General features: G+C 37.8%; 1 protein-coding gene and 1 non-coding gene across 2 annotated transcripts in view; both read right to left on the bottom strand.

Moving 5' to 3' along the window:
* CSMD1 (CUB and Sushi multiple domains 1) overlaps window positions 1–16,943 on the bottom strand; it is a 1,229,803-nt gene that overhangs the window by 779,805 nt on the left and 433,055 nt on the right. The gene's annotated exons all lie outside the window — the stretch shown is intronic.
* Window positions 10,302–10,465, bottom strand: LOC123626728. Its single transcript, XR_006730978.1, has one exon. It is a non-coding gene; the product is annotated as a U1 spliceosomal RNA (small nuclear RNA).

Below are 16,943 nucleotides of genomic sequence, written 5' to 3'. Positions count from 1 at the left end.
TATGGTATTTTGTTGCAGCAGCCCAGACAGATTAAGATAATAGCAAAGTATCCTCCTCTAGATACTCACAAATTACAAAGAGAATGTAGCAATTTCTCGCAGAGACACTCAGCCTACACCACCTTACCAAGCACTGCGTGTTCACAGCGTAAGTGAAGAGACATGTGGCTATGTCACGTGCCCTGAGATCTGATACACTGGAAAGGGCTCATTACTTCTGCCTAAAAATCTACAGTTTCAACCAAACTATGAGAAAACATAAGACCATCCCAGATTGAGGGACATTCTACAAACTAAGTGACCAGTAATCTTAAAAACTGTCAAGGTCAGGAAAGGCAAAGGGAAGACACTTGAAGGTGGGATCCTGGAAGCGAAAAGTGACCGTGCATAACCTGGTGAATTGCAGCCAGGTCTGAAGCTTAGTTAATAATGTTGTGTCAACATTAATTTCTTCATTCGGACAACTGCATTCTGGTTATGTAAGATGTTAACATCGGAAGGCACCTGGGTGAAGGTCATACGGGATGTCTGTACTATTTTTGTAATTTTTAGGTAAGTCTAAAATTATTTAAAAATAAAAACTTAAAAAATATGCATGCTAAGCCCTGAGATTTGTTAACCCCTGAGTAAAAATAAGTATGTGCCGGACCTTTGCTGAAATCGGTTCTTATAGGGAAAGGGGGCAATGAACAAGCAGGGGCAGAAGATATGACAAGTGAGGGAAATCTACACCCGGGGAGACAGGTTCGTGTCCTCCAGGCAAAATGCTGGCAATTCTATACAAGGCAAGTGCTATTGGCTGCAAAAGTGATCCCTGCTGGGATGCAATGACGTCTGCATGTTTATGTGCTCACAGAAGCCATGTTCCACACTGTGGTGAATGTGGTGAAAAACGGTCAGCATGTGTGCTGGTGAGGGAAGGAAGGAAGGAGTAGTCACTTTGTAGACGACAGCTGAAATGGCCTGAGCACTGCAGAGGGGGCTGGTGAAACCGTATACGGGAGGCCCACCGCATACGATCAATATCGATGGACCCATAATGATATAAATAAATGACTGGAAATGTAAGTAAATAGAAGACACAAACCCCTTATGCAGAAGAATTCTAAATAATTTAAAGATACTCTGTTCTCAGAAGCTAGAACATCACTCCCTACATTTTAAGGCTGCTCATAGTAACTTCCTTCCAGAGAGTACAGTGTGGAGAGGGGAAAGCACAGCAACCTTACAGTGGAGGAACCTGACACACACTTCAGCCAGGCGCTCAAGGTCAACCTGCACAGTGTTACGTCATGTTGCTGGTGTGTACCCTTGACATGAGGTGAGGAGAAAGGCACTTTATCTCTGTGGTTGTCCTCCCCAGTCTAATTACAAGAGAATATCAGAAAAATCACAACTGCGGGACATTCTACAAAATGTCTGAGCAGTACTCCTCAAAATTGTCAAGGTTGTCAAACACAAGGAAAGGCTCAGAAACTGTCACAGCCAGCAGGAGCCTAAGGAGATGTGACAGTGAAATGTCACATGCCATCCTGAACAAGATCCTTGGACAGAAAGAGAACATTAGGTAAAAACTTGAAAATTAAATAAAGCATGGACTTTAGCTATCAAAGTATCAATATCGGTTCATTAATTGTGACGAATGTACCATAGTAATGTACGGCATTAATAATAGGGGAAATTGGATGTAGTACCTATGGAAACTCTTCATACTGTCTTCACAACTTTTATGTAAAAGTTCTTAAACAAAAAGCTTATTATAAAAGACTAAATCTTGGAAGCAAGACACATTAATTTAGAATGTTTCCATGCATTTAATATATTATTGTTTTATTAGTATATTACTATACTATTTTTATAATATGTTAATATAGTATTAATATGCAATGGTTTTATATATTTTGAACTATTCTATCCATCATTGATTACCTATGGTTAATTTTAAGGTATCTGAGTATTGTGGATTATATAATAAAATTTTAGTGACTTAAGGACTAAAAAGGCTGATTTGTTCTCAATATTTATTCCAGCCCCCTGTGGTAGGGATAAACTTTGGTGCATAGATTAAAAATGCTCTTTCAATGTGGGTACTAGAGTGTCTGACTGAGGAAGACGGAGGTCAAACAGCCTTCCAGTGGTTCTGGAAATAAAACACCTGCAGAGCCCTTGGGTGGGAACGACTCAGTTAGTTCCCAGCACAGTGGACTAGGAGTCTTATGATTCTAGCTGAAGCACTAAGACTAGACTGAGGTGAAAACCCAGGGATGTTTCTTGTCAATAAAGTCCAGTAAAGGAGGACCCTGGAGTGTGCTAAAGCTCACTGTCCCTCCACGGGAAGCCTATTGTGTAGACACAACAAGGGGTTTATATCAAGGTTAGAGACGGGGAGAGGTGGTATTTTTAGAGGCTCAATTGCAATTATTTTGCCCAAAAGGAATGCCCATCCCCCACCCCACTCCCCACCTGCACACCCCGATGTTCTCTCCACCCTCATGAGCCACCCCCTGCTGTCCAGCGTGGCGACCCTTCTGCCCGGGGTCCTGCAGGAGGAGAAGCAGAGGCGCAGCCTCCTCAGAGCTGACGCCGCTGTGAGTGGACTTTAGGCTTCAAGGCGATGTTGATTTTTTTCTGGTTGGTCTTTTTCTGGGTGAGTTAGCCTCATCTCTTCCTTTTGTGTCACAAAACTCAGCTCTGCCTCGACCTTCACTGCTTGAGAGCTTCTCTGTTACACAGCACACAAGACACTCAGCCATGGAGGAAAACAGGTGTGAGCGTGTGGGGGACGATTGCACTGGGCTGAGACTGCACAAGGCAGACTTGACTGAGGTCCCTCAGATAGGAGGTGGCACAGCTGGGACTGGAACCTCTGTTATCTGACACCAGAAACAGAACTTTCAGCCAGGACTTTCCTCTTGTTGACGGTAAGGACGTGTTCGACCAAGCAAAGTGTGCATTCTTCACATGGTGCTATTAAGAAGGCATTCTCTGTGTGATGCTATTATATAATTATCAAATAAAAGATCCCCTTCAAACAAAAACTCAATTCCATTAAACAACCATTACCAAAGACATAAAGGTTATTGACCTGAGAGCATTACGGCCTGTTGAGTTCTTTATCCAGAAAGCAGAATGGAGTTGTATGTACACCTTCTCACCGGTGCTCACTGATGACCAATGACACACATTTGCGAGATGAGGTTAAGGAGAGAGTCTACGGTCAAAGAACAGGGCAAAACAAGCTGACCTGTCGTGGGGTCTGACCTCGTTACTCTATAATAGTGTAGACACATTAACTCCACACTCTGACCACCTAAGCTCCTTGCTCTCTGTGCATCTTCCAAACTGCATTGCGAGAATGATTATAAAAACCCCTTTGAGTACGAGCATTCCTTGATATAAAAAGTTAAAAGACTTCGGTATCCATTAGTCCTTAAAGGTGATATATATTTAAGTGCAGAAAAACAAGTCTTCACATCAGCTCTGGCATAAATAATGTAAATTAAAATAAATTTGAATTTACTGTTTTCTTTTTAAATGTTTTGACACTGTTAGATCTATAAACTTCGTTTTTTTGGGTTTTTTTTTTTTTAATAAGGAAATGGGAATGGCTCCTAAGTGTCAGATACTGCAAGCAGAGCTCGTTACCTCGTGACAACAACCTCACACATTTTGCCTACGAGGAGCTCAGGGCTCAGAAAGATTAAACAAACTGTTCGAGAATACATAGCTAATAAGTGGGAAAAATGCACATTTATTTTATCACCTAAGCTGCATATATAGAGGCTTGTATAAAGAACTGAGAGGTGGCAACATCATCTATGTGTCAACAGCTTCAGTCAGAATCGGTGGAATAGTCACGACTCTAATCATTAGCACTCTGGGGAAATAGCTGCTCCTCGGCTAAGTAACGCTACCATCTTCCATTATGTGTTTCCATGTGTATTAAACTAAACAACCTGATGATTCCTTTGCTTCAAAACATCTCACTTTAGCTCCAGATGATATTCAGGGGACACATGATTCTGAATTGATCTGGTATGTTAACAGTTAATAGTGCATACGTCCTAGAGCCTAGTAAAGTCCATATGCCTTTCCAAGGAGAAGAGAAGGACTTTGGGGACATGAGTGGGGAATCTCTGAATCAAAGAAGGATATTTATGACAAGAGAGTTCTTCCTACTTACTTTTGGGGATGTCTATTTTGTAGCTACATTTATTGTATCCCTGTCCTCATTCTTGTAAGGTCTAGTCAGATACTATGAATTCAACACTAGTTCCTAATATTTTATAAACTAATCTGTCTTCTGTAATTCTACTTCCAGGACAACAAAAAGCTATGTCCATTGCAATTAGGGTGCTGGTACCAGAAACATTTATAAACCTCAGATCCCACTATGTGGCTCCTAAACTTGGAATTGTGTAAGAAGTACCTGCTGGATTGAACCTAATGCGAAACATCTGCATACTTCAGCTCTCAGAAAAATATTCCAAAGAAAGAAACCAAAATGTTATAGTGCGGGAAACCTGGTAAAAACCTTATCCCATGAGAAACTGAGCATGTTTCCTTCTCACACATAAATCAAACGTCAAATTTTTCAAATGTCAAATGTTATACCTATAATACCAAATATTTGTGAAAGTGAAACTTGAAAATAATAACATTGACATAAACAGAACTTTAAAATGCAAAAACTCTTCATTAATGTATTTCCGTTACTCATCTAAATTGTGAATGTGATACTCTGAAGAAAATCATGTTTTGTTTTATGTAAACAGTTCTCTCAATAACACACCCTTTATATAGCATTTGCTCAAGAAGGATTCAGGAATACCTCAGCCCCTTAACAGATGTTCCTTGTTGCTCAGAGTCATTTTTTGCTCTATCTCAGATGGGATGATGTTCTTGTCACCCCAAATCATCAATACAGGCTTCCAGTTCAATTGCACCTGAGCCTGTTACCCAGGGAATGCCAGGATGCTCCAAGAAAGATATTCTGCTGAAGACTGGAATTGCCATGCTCCCCTAGTTTCAAAGTAGAAAAAAATGATAAATTACAATCTTACTGCCATTGCTAAGTGGTAGAGTAAAGCCCTAGCCAAATAAGAACTATAAATGACAGCCCCCAAAGGTTTCTCTAATGGCTATAAACACAACACAACAAAACAAATCTCAGGCCCTTCGCTGTAAAACTATGAAATATTAAATAGTATATGCAAATAGACAACAAATGAAAACTAAAACACTCTAAACATTTTTGGGGTTATTTTTTTTAAAAAGCTTCTTACCATACTATCTATTAATTCATAGATCACATACTCAATACTTTAGCAAATAGTTTCTTCAATACTTTGTAAAGTCCTACCCATATATCAGCTCTGTGAGCAATGATGCTTAGGAAATGTGTTCATTTCTAGAAAAGTGGGAGATCATTTTTGCTCTTCAGAGTACCCGCTATCACGCCACTTCCTCCAGAACTGAGTAGGAACATGTGTGAGTAGACATTTCCCAGGGCAGGGAACTTGCACATACTCCATGGAGCAATGTTAGGGGCTTCACACCAGAGACTCCAACCAGTGGCGTCCCTACCTGGCCACCCAGTCTTTTCTAGAGAAAATCAAAATCATGCCACCTGATTTTAGTGGAGAAGGAAGCTATTGTTTGATCTTGAGCAATACAACTGCTATAATTTATGGTGACTATCAAACCCAATGGCTATACTTCCAAATTAACCAAGTCAAAGTTTTCTCATCTTTACATCAAAATTTTTCTTCAAACGGTGTTTGATGTTTGCTCACCAGATTTTCAAAACAATCTGTGTCTGTGTTCCAACCGCACACAAAGAGAAAGCGTGTCAGCTGTTCGCCCAAAGAAAACCCTTTGCTGCAGCAGATCGCTGGCGTGGCCCTGACCTTCCTCTTTGCTGTGTGGAGCAAATGCCTCCCTTCACTACAGCAGTGATTGCACACAGCACATATATGCTTTTCATGTTTTATTTCTAAATTGGCATTTAAAATAGACGTTTTGAACTTAGGCATACTCTATAAGTAGTCTTAGGAATACTAATGTCCTGTCATTTTTTTGGACTAGGCATTAGTACCATATATTCTTTTTAAAGAGTAAAAATATTATAAATTGATAACATTTTATATATTTTATGAATTTGTTACAAATGTTAAGGTATTAGCATCATTCTGTGGGCCTTACCCAAAGCACGTGGTAAAATAATAATAACAATGGTATTTTTTGTGCAAAAGATTTGGCTCACTTTGTTGAAAAATGTTAAAATCTAAAGAGTAATTTATGCTGGTAGTAATGATTATGTGTATTTGTACAGTTTTAATTAATGTCTCCATGCTTGAAATTTCTTTGTGTTGTTAGTAAACTTTTAAACTATGCATAGATATTAAAAATAGATGCTTAAAAAGTAAGTACCTACCCCCGTAATATTTTGAAATTAAAAAAATAAAAATACATTTTAAAAAGTAAACACCAGGATTCTCTCAAAATCTGTTCTCTCAGCTAATGCCTGTGACTCCTAAGTATACCACCCCTTGAAATCCAGACACTGCGCTCTGATAACAGCCATCTTTCCTGTAAGTTCATTTTCTCTGTTGCTTTTTAAATGTACCCCATTTGATCACGATGATTCCTCTGGATCTGATCCCGCTCTGACTCGCACTGTATCAGGGTCATTTGTCTTCTCAGTGGTCCCCTCATGTGCTACTGTTCTCCAGCTGCAGCTGGAATCTTGATTTTGCCCAGAAATCTTCCAAGTTTCCATCCCTGGTTATTGCCCACTTCCTTCTCAAATGATCAGACATCCTCCTTGCTATACATTTCCATCAAGACCACCTTGTCTCCCAGTCTCCAAGAGATCATCTCAATCCCATTGGTTGTCTAACTCCATAGAAGAATTGAGAGACAAGTCTGGAAAAACAATGAGTCTCATGCCAGAGAAAGACCTAATCTGGCAGGGTATGCAGCTGATACTTAATCAGAGAGGCCGAGGGAAACCATGGGAGGTATTTGAGCCTTTTGGGAAGACTACTTGACACTTCGTCCTTGAATGAGTTGCAGACAAGGGGTACAGATGGTGAGGCTAGTTGAAAGGAGAGTGTTAATGATGAGTTTAATTAGGATTGAAACAGTAGGTTTCACTTGAAGGGATGGAATAAAAAAAAATCTTCTGGTCTCTTGGGATTAATGTAAAGCAAGAAATAAAAGAGCAGTACCAAATTTTGAATTCTGGATGACTTTAAAAAAAAAACATAGTATCATTAATAGTGAAATGAATCTTCCAGACAGGTGGTATCATTGATAGAAAGAAAAAAATCACGAATAATAACATGTAATATTTTTATATTATTCGTGTAGGTGAAGGGGCAGCAACAGGTTTCATTTGAAATAGACTTGAGTTCAAGATGTGGGAGGAATATCCAGATTGATAAAATAAAGTCGATGGGAAGAATTAAAAAGGCAATTTCTGGGCTTAGTATAAACCGAAGATTTCCATAAAACAGACGGAGGGAATTTTCTTTCCTTTTCTCTTGGGGGGAAGCTTCTTAATTTGGAAGATGAGCTAACCAAAAGCCATTGGTTAGCTGGTGGGTAGGAGGTATTGGGGTGTCATTCACCTTGCTTAAAAACATCAGAATAATTATTTATGCTTCAATCGTTATTTTCTCAAGCTATAGGAGCATACTATTTTCAAATTAAGAAATTCTAATTTTAGACATTAATTCTTGAAAAAATATACAATAAATGGAATATTAGCCTACATTCAGTAGTACAAAATTCTTCTCTGGTTTTTACTAAATAATCATTGAAAGTATTTTTTAAAACAGTTCAGTCATGACTCAAAGCTAAATGTCGATACATGCTTGTTCTATACAAGCAGGAAATTGAACCTACTTTTGTATCATATTTGTACAATTGCTCACTGCAAATCTTTTTTGTAGTAGCTTATCTTTTGCAGCATGCAGAAGAGACTCATAAATCTAAATCAGAAAAATTTTTTTAAAAATTAAATGTGTGGTAGTATTTTTTAGGATTTAGTACAAAACTCTATTTACAATAATTACAAATGAAAAGTTATATCAGTTAAAGGATTTTCCACAGAGGAAGCCTTGAGGCGATGGTATTTTATTTTAGCTAAAATGGACATATTTATCCAACTTATTCAAAATGATATCTGAAAGCTATGAGAATTAAAAATAAGAGTTTTGAATATGCACTTCAAAAAGTGTAGGTTTCTTTTCATAGTCATGAATGACAGCTGTCAACAAATATTTTTTAATGTTCTTCTTCCAAATCATATCTGCCAAGATTATATAAAGTATAAAAAATGATGATCAAGTAATGGCAGTGGATTTTATGTCTGGTAAATTAAAACTTTAGATTCTGAGAATAGAAAATGCTAAACACAGTGAAACTAATCTATTTACACAAACCATGCATTTCACCACAATCCACCACATCTGGACTTATACCAGAAGCAAGCCAGAACTGAAATATATATCCCAGTGTCTGCACAGAGAAATCTAATTATTAAGAAAAAGCTCTTTATTTTAATGAATTATAAAATCTGCCTTTCTGGATATTTATTCCTTGATCCTCTCTGTAACTCTAAGCCAAACCTGTTGCCCAAATTGCTGCCCCATGGAATTTTAACAGAAGTTATGAATAATTGTTGCTTTCTATGTTGTTTTTTACACAGCAATGGATAACTGTAACATACATCAATTTACTTTTGAGAATGTAAATTGAATAGTTATTTGCATATAGGTGATAACAGATCTTTTGATAAAGGGATGAGGGACAGGGTTACGTTGGGAAGGTAACCCAAGGAGGAGCCACCATTGAGAGAAGAGAAATAAACATCACAGAGACACGAAATTATTCAAATTCTTCCCAGTAATATGAAACCAGGAAACGTAAACTTTTAAAAGAATATGTGTCCAATGGCATCAGACGTTGCTGAGATAAAGGAACAATAAGAAACCGTGTGTGTGCGCGTGTGTGTGTGCTGGGGTGTTACTGGTCAGAACATCACTAGTAGAGTAAAAAATGGACATTCGTGTAAACGGCTTTCAAGCAAATTAGGATGCAATTTGGTATGAATGGAGTAACTGATAAGAAAATAGAAAGCAGTTTTTAATTAGGTGTTTTAGTAATAAAAGGAAGATGAAGAACAAAAGGCAGTAGAAAAATCAAATAAATCATTTTCTAAAATACAAAGGCCAAGCAACTGAAGCAGAAATTAACTTATTGCTGTGAAATAATTCATCAATAGAGGAAACACACAGAACCAACAGTTCAGTTTTATGAACATTCCATATATGTTTATGAGGGGTAGTAGCAATAGCTGCACAGATCTAAGAAAATTTCATACGTTCTGGAGGCCAGTTTGACTTGGGTGCAGCTGGATAGCAAAAGAAAGACACTCTGAGGATGGCTTCCAATTAACAGGTTGGTAAAGTGCCATTGATTAGATAAATCGATGTTGAAGAGATGCTGACGCTAACCCAGTCTCCCTCACAGTGCTAGAGCATAATTAACAAGAACTTGGAACTCAAGGGAAGCTCTCAAAAACAATCCCCAATCCATTTGCCCCAATACATCGATTAGAAACGTAATGAACGTCAAACCTTAATTGGGCATCTAATTTTTTTTTGAGGGTCTCACTGTGTTGCCGAGGCTAGAGTGCAGTGGTATCATCATAGCTCACTGCAGCCTCAAACTCCTGGGCTAGCTGGGACTACAGGTTTTGAGCCTGGCCAAAAGCCATATTTTTAAAAGGCAAATGACAATTGAAATTAACCTAAGAGCACATTTAGGAATAACATTGATTGGGTGTCGGGCAGATGTGGGGGGGGCTGGGTGTATACATACATAATGAGTGTGATGTGCTCCGTCTAGGGACAGACACGCTTGAAGCTCTGACTCAGAGGTGGGGGTGGGGTGGGGAGGGCAATATACATAATCTAAACTTTTGTATTCCCATAATATGCTGAAATAAAAAATAAATAAATAAATAAAAAAGAAAATAAGAAAAAAGAAAAAACAATCAAAAAAAAGAAATTAACGTTAATACGTTTTACTTATCACAATATATACAGAATGTTAAATTTAATGATGTAGTGATGTTGCTACACCAAACAAAACACCACACTGTACCAACCCCAAAAAAACACATGAAGGTAAAAGCCCCAAAACACTCAACAGCTTCCAACTTGCAAGGCAACAAACCCCCACCTAACCTTCATAAAATAAAAAGAGATCTACCCTTCAACCGACATAAGCAAGGGAAAGCACGAACACAGCCCCCACTACCACAAATTGTGCAGTCGAGTTTCCCACCTTTAGGGAAATCGCAGGGGTCAGTGCGCCTGGAGTGCAATGGATACGCCTCACCCTGGGAAAACCCACCTCCATGATCATGGCATCTCCCCTGCCAGGTGAGCATAACTGGGCATCTATGTATGCCATGTTTTCCTACATTTCCATAACTTTTCCAGAATTTTAGAAATGTAGATGCTTGGAGCACACAAAACAACTGTGATACATATTAAATATGACTTGCCATCTTAAAATCTTCCAGAAATAATGTAAACTACTGACTGTACGTTGGGGATAAGCACAGAATATGGGATTGTCAATTTGCTACATAATGAAGCAACCCATAATATGACATGGCTGCCTTCAAGGAACTCATCAATGAAGCACTAATATTCTGCAGTTGCTCATATCCAAACAGATTTCTCAATCCCCTCAGAAAACACTGAAGATGAAGTTTACGGAATATCTCCCAAGTATTACAACTGAGAGCTAATTATTTTACAGTATTATTAAATCTACATCTATGTATTATGTACTTTTGAGAAAGGTGTCTTGGGTTCAGGAAGAAATAGTGATTTCTAGTTTTTTAAGATAAAACTAAAATGTAATGAATTAGGACAAAAATGTTTACCTTCCTGCATTTTGATTTCCATACAGCATTTTGCCGGGTTCGAAGTGTCCTGTCTTTATCATGAATCTAGAAATAGCCCTGTTAGAACAAAACTTTTCTTCTATTTAATATTGGGCTTTTAGTGCTTAGTTTTTGGAGGAAAATCGCTCAGGTTCTCTTAGGTTTGAAAGCACATCCGGGTGTAGTTGAGAGAGGTTCCAGGTGCTCATTCAGCCTAAACTCACTGCTCTGGGGCAAATGGGCTTTAGTCTATGATGTATTTGGATGTTCCCTAGTAGCAGCAGGGAAGTGGTATAGTGTCCCTGAGGCCAGGAAATCTGTGATAGCAGCAGGATTTCTCCTTTCTTCCTTACTCCCTTGGGCATCTGGCTGGCATCCCTATTGCTCTCTGCCTTGGACAACAGCCACACACTTTTCTATTCTTCCTGGGCCTGGTGAGATCCACTGGCTCCTCTCTGATGACTCAGCCTCACCTTGGTTTTCAAGAGACTTTAGAACATTCTGAATTTATGCCAGACCCTCTGTGCTTCTTTTGGGCGAGACAGGCCAGCACAACCTTGTCTAGGGGGTCACTTTCCCAACCATAGTTTTCCTATGGCAGGCACACCGAGTCTTACCTCGGAGATCAAGAATGTAAGGAAGTGAAGAGGCATGGTAGAGAAAGCCAGACCTTTTCCCTGCATGTGTCTTTTCTCCTAAACTGCGCTGGACGCTCCATGGAGGCAGGGCGGCTCCTCCCCCATGCTGGTCTCCTCTGCACCCTTCCCTGTTGTTCCCCTGTAATTACTTAACAAAACCTGCCTCTCAAGGCCAGAGATGAGAGGAAGGCATACACCTGGCTGATTTTATTCTCCAAACCATGTTTCTTATCTCCTTTTGCTTCTCTCTTACTCCAAAACCACTACATGGAAGGGGCATCCACCAACTTCTCCACAATTTCAGCCCCTGGCTGTCTTTAACGTCTGACAGGCTTGTCCGCATTAGGACTAGGAAAGAAGTGCCAACATCTGGTCCATCTAGTCAGGCTCCAGAAATGCTAAAGAATCACGGAAAGAGAATAAAACAGCTTTGCCTAGTTCAAGAATAATGCCAAGATTTATTTTATTTATTTATTTAACCAATGAAAATAATTTAATGATTAAATGGATAGGGTCTTGCTAAAAAAGTCCAAAACAGCTCTGGAAGGTCCTGCTGAAAGTCACCATTCTTATGGGAGGAGGGGAGAAGAGGAGGTCCCAAAATGTCACCCCTATAAATATGCAATAATAGATAATCTTCTGCCATAACATCCTGGACTCCTAATCCTATTTTTGACTTAAGACAAATACATTCCCCTCCAAGGGGGGCTAGAGCCCCTTTTTTCCTCCATTTTCATATTGAAAGTTGGCTACTAACCCACATCCTTTTTCCCCAGTTGCCATTAGGGATGCCATTTCCACAATGTATAGTAACATTGTTTACATTGACATTGGTCAGCTGTAACTGGATAATGTTTTGCTGAAGAGTACAAATGCCCACCCATCACTCCCTACCCCACCTGTGTCCAAACCCACCCTCCTAACCCATAGCCCTTTCCCTGCCCTGGAGCTATAACCGTCTGAAATAAAGGCTAAGAGGAACTAAGATTTCAGGAGAAAACTAAAAATGTTCACCTATTATTCTAACACTTATATCTAAATATGCTGAAGAGGAAATGTGCTAAATACTAGTAAGACACACAAAAAAACATTGAAATATGTATCAATAGAGTCTTGGTACAAAGAAAAGTAGCTGTTGTAAATGCATGTGCTGTAAAAACGTTTATAAAAAAATGCTAAGTGGAAAAAGAGCCCAATTCAATTATTTGTGTGTATCTTCAAAGTAGGTACACACATTAACTTAGAAAATGGTAGCACGAAAAACATTATAGACTTTGATTAGGTAGTATATGTAGAAAAGCATGAAAAATAATTGTTTAAATAATACTAGGTCAAAAATAAGTGTAATTGAAATCCTTGACTCTTTTTCTGATACTTGAAACATACCTCAGTTATGTCACTAACTTTAGATAAATGTTTTCAGAAAACTTAAAAATAAGTAATGTTTAATCACGAATTTTTCTAATTGTACAGTGGTGGTACCTAGCTATTATGTTGTCATCTATCACCCATTTCTGTCTTAAACTATTTCATTAGTATTAAATATTACTACTACTATAATGGTATATGCTGCATTTAAGAGTAATTTAGTGCTCAGTTAGAATAACATTTGTATTATGTTAACTCAGCATTGAGAATTCAAATTGTCATAAAAATGGGCACGGATTACTTAAGCACCAAATTATTGTTTTGTAATCATGAATGTGTAAGCATATTCCACTGCAGATTATCTGTCCATAAAAATGAAAGCCTAAAAATATATCATCTTAAGTTAAAAGATAAATTAATTCATTAAATATAAGAAAATTTTAGGAACACTGATATACAGGAAGCCTTGAGATACAATGTCCTGTTGCAGGATTTTCACTAACTTGCAGTGTGACCTTGAATAATGTCACTGTATCTGAGACTCACTTTTTTTGGCAATAAAACAGAAAAAAGACATATCACTTGTTCTAAAATTATGTTAGAAATTGCAGAAATATAAAATAAGGAAAGACACATTAACATGTTTTAAAAATAACAACTAGATTTGAATCTAAAACTACAAATATCTTTATCTTTTATGAAACAGGTTTAGAACATAAATTTTTAGATTGCATAATAAAATAGATGAAGGGAAGACCTAATGGCAATGTGTATCTAGAAAATACATGCTAATCACATAATATTTGTAACCACAAAATAAAGTATTATTAGGATACTTTTCTAATTAAAAAATTTTCCTTCCAGTATTATAATGACTCCTCTTGTCACAATTTTAAGCTTGCGTTTTACAACATAGTAGAGCAGGAAGAAAGAGTTGTCATACATCTACTTAAAAATCTTAGATGGTTTTTAAATACTTTCACTGCCTTTGGCTAGGTTACACAGACTGGTAGTAATTTCTTACTTGGCATCTCTCTAGAAATATCAAATAGCTAATATTAGTGTTAGCATCAATCAAGCTAGAGATTTGCAATCTTTTATCCTCCTAATGCCACATCTGGCAGTGTGTTTATAGCAGGTGGTTCTACAATGACAAGTTTCCTGACACCAGCTCTCCCAGTAGGGCAAAACGTAGAAGGTTGTTTTGCACTAGGTGTGTGGATCCCATCCCAGGGAAGCCTGGTGTGATGATGTGCCAAGGTTATGCATCTTTCTTATGGATAGACAATCATCTTTACTCTTGGTAGAGGTATTAAATGCTGGTTATGACTGGTGGCTTTAGTTACCCTCTTTTTTATTTTCTCTCTGTAATATTTAGGTACTAGTTTCAAAACAAATCATACCAGATTTATCAGTCAATTTCTCATGTATCAAAAGTACTGGTCAGTATAATTCTCTCACTTATGATGCTGCCCTTCCTGCCTGCCTACCTGCCTGCCTGCCTGCCTCCCTTCCTTCCTTCTTTGAAAGTCCTTTTTTGTTTGAAAAAATCCTCAAACTGTTAAAACTGGAATTTTTATTAAAAATAAGTCCCCCATTCGCAAATCCATTTACAAAAGCTCAAGGACACATTCTGGGGAATTTTTTTTTAATAACTTCCTCCAGAAATCTGTCAAAATTGTTTACTTGGCATCTGAACAATTAAGAGGGAAGTGTTGGTATAAGAATCCTAGTTATAAAACTCACTACCATGTGACTATTAATTAGCTATGTAAATGTTCAGAGCTTTAGGATTTCTGTGTTTAAAATTGGGATAATGTCAAAACTTCATGTGATTATTATCGGGATTAACAAATTATGGTTTAAAAGACCTAGCCAGAAACACAGTATGGGTTTAAACATGTTACAAACATTTGTTTCCCTTGTGTGTAACTCCTCCCCACAAAAACAGCAATGACAAAGGACCACCATTACTAATTAGGAAACTTCAATTCTGCCTGAAGGACAAATAAAACAATATAAGACAATATATAGCTAAATGCTAAATTATAAAATAAAATAATAAGTATATGGCTTCCAAAGTAGGCAACAGCTAAAGAAGTCATAATCTATGAAACTGACCTGAATTTCAAAGAATGGGTATGACTTTGGTGGGTTTTCTGGTTTTCAGGCTTAAGTCCAATTTCCTTAACATAACATGCAAGAGCCTTTACTCCCTAAATCCTGGCTAGCCAGCTGGCATCATCTCTATTTTTGCTACCCCCGCATCTTGCAATACATGTTGCTGTGGCAGCATGACAGGCTTTTTCATTTTGAATTTCAATCACAGTATACTGTAGTCTGAAGCTAAATCTGTTATTATAAAAACTCTTTCAGAAGAAGCAGTTTCACCCTTGAAGCAAATGAAGATTTTTGTGTTATACATCAGGCTCCTGAATTTTGCTAATGTGAGTCTACCTCCACAAGATGCATCTGCTTTTAGTAGGCTATTAAATAAGTTGTCTAAGTCATCAATGTGAAGGAAAGACCTGGATTAAAAGTTCACCAAGGTAATAAGGTCTGCTGGGAAGGTGAGAGGTAGCTTTACTCCCCTGACCTCACCTAAGGCTCTCTGAGCCAGGACATTCGCACCAAAGTTGGTAAGCCTTTCTTTCCAAGTTGAATTCCCACACCCTCTAGTGGAGGCAGACAAGCACATACATAAAAAACGTGTATAATATTACCATGCCAAAATAGAGAGTTAAATATGAATACATTAAAGTACCACAAAGTCTCCATAGTAATTTATATTTTGGAATGTATAGCTGTGGTTAGGGAAGTAATTACTAATTAAATACAAGCCATAGACAAAGCTGCTTAGAAAGAGAGAAGTTGCAAACTTAAGGACTTGGGAGAAGTTATGGCTCTCTGGCCATATGAATTAAAATAAGGAAGATGTCAGCACATTGGGTTTCTTAGTTCCTGGTCCATTGACAACTGTTTTATGAGTGTTATAAATTTGTCAAAGCCATCGAATGCTTTCAGTTATATCCTCTTACTGTGTTTGCAGTTCCAAGACCATATGTTTGTGCATGTGCACACACGTTTGTGGAGATCTTGATTTATTCATTTGTTCTGCGTAAATCCTTGTGTTTAGCGACATCACGAGTTCAAATGAAGTCAGTAAAAATTGCCCTCATGATGCCTTTCACACAAGGCATGGGGCCAGCCACGTCAGCAATTACTTTCATCAGAGCTGGTGGAGTCTAATACCATGGCTGCAATCCAGACTGACCTGTGGTCTTCAAGTCTTTACATTTAATATAACCCATATTTTAGGCTGGTTCAGGCTAATTTTCCTTTTCTTCTCCAGATTTTTTAATGGACATTTTGTTTCCAAGAGCACTTCTCTGATAGAGTGCATGCAGTTATTTTTCTTTTTAAAAAAGTCTTAATGGGCTAATGCTTTTAAAGGATTATTAGGTCATTTGAAGTACAATATTTGTTTAATTGCAGTAGAAGTGAACCCAACATGGATTTATCAGGTGGCTGCTGTCCGTGTACTACAGAGCTGGGTGTGGTATTGCCCACGGCACCAACTTCATGGCTTTGTTTTAAATTATATTTTAAGCTTTCTATTCCAAAAGCATTTTAACAAGAGATAATTTTTAAAAGGAAACTGAGTACATTCAAATCTGAAAGTTAATACTGTTATAGTGCTGAGCTTGTAATACGATATACTTGATAGTAAAGAAATGACTTTTTATAAAGTAAAGAAGCATTAAAGACAAGTCTTCTTTATCAAGGCCACATAACGCTTCTGTTTGAAGCTGGAAGGTTAAGGATTCATCAACATATGTTTCCATATGAATTATGAGGAAAAAATTCTTCAAAAGGTTTCTGAAGTAACTTTATAGATTCCAGCATTGTATGTTTATTTAAAATGTCTCTGGGGTGGTGGAAATGTTCTCTGTCAACCTGGTGATGCT

This window comes from Lemur catta, chromosome 22, assembly GCF_020740605.2.
Source record: "Lemur catta isolate mLemCat1 chromosome 22, mLemCat1.pri, whole genome shotgun sequence".
In the NCBI taxonomy this organism is placed as follows: Eukaryota; Metazoa; Chordata; class Mammalia; order Primates; family Lemuridae; genus Lemur; species Lemur catta.
Note: the sequence above shows the minus strand (reverse complement) of the source record. Positions and strands in the feature narration are given on the sequence as shown.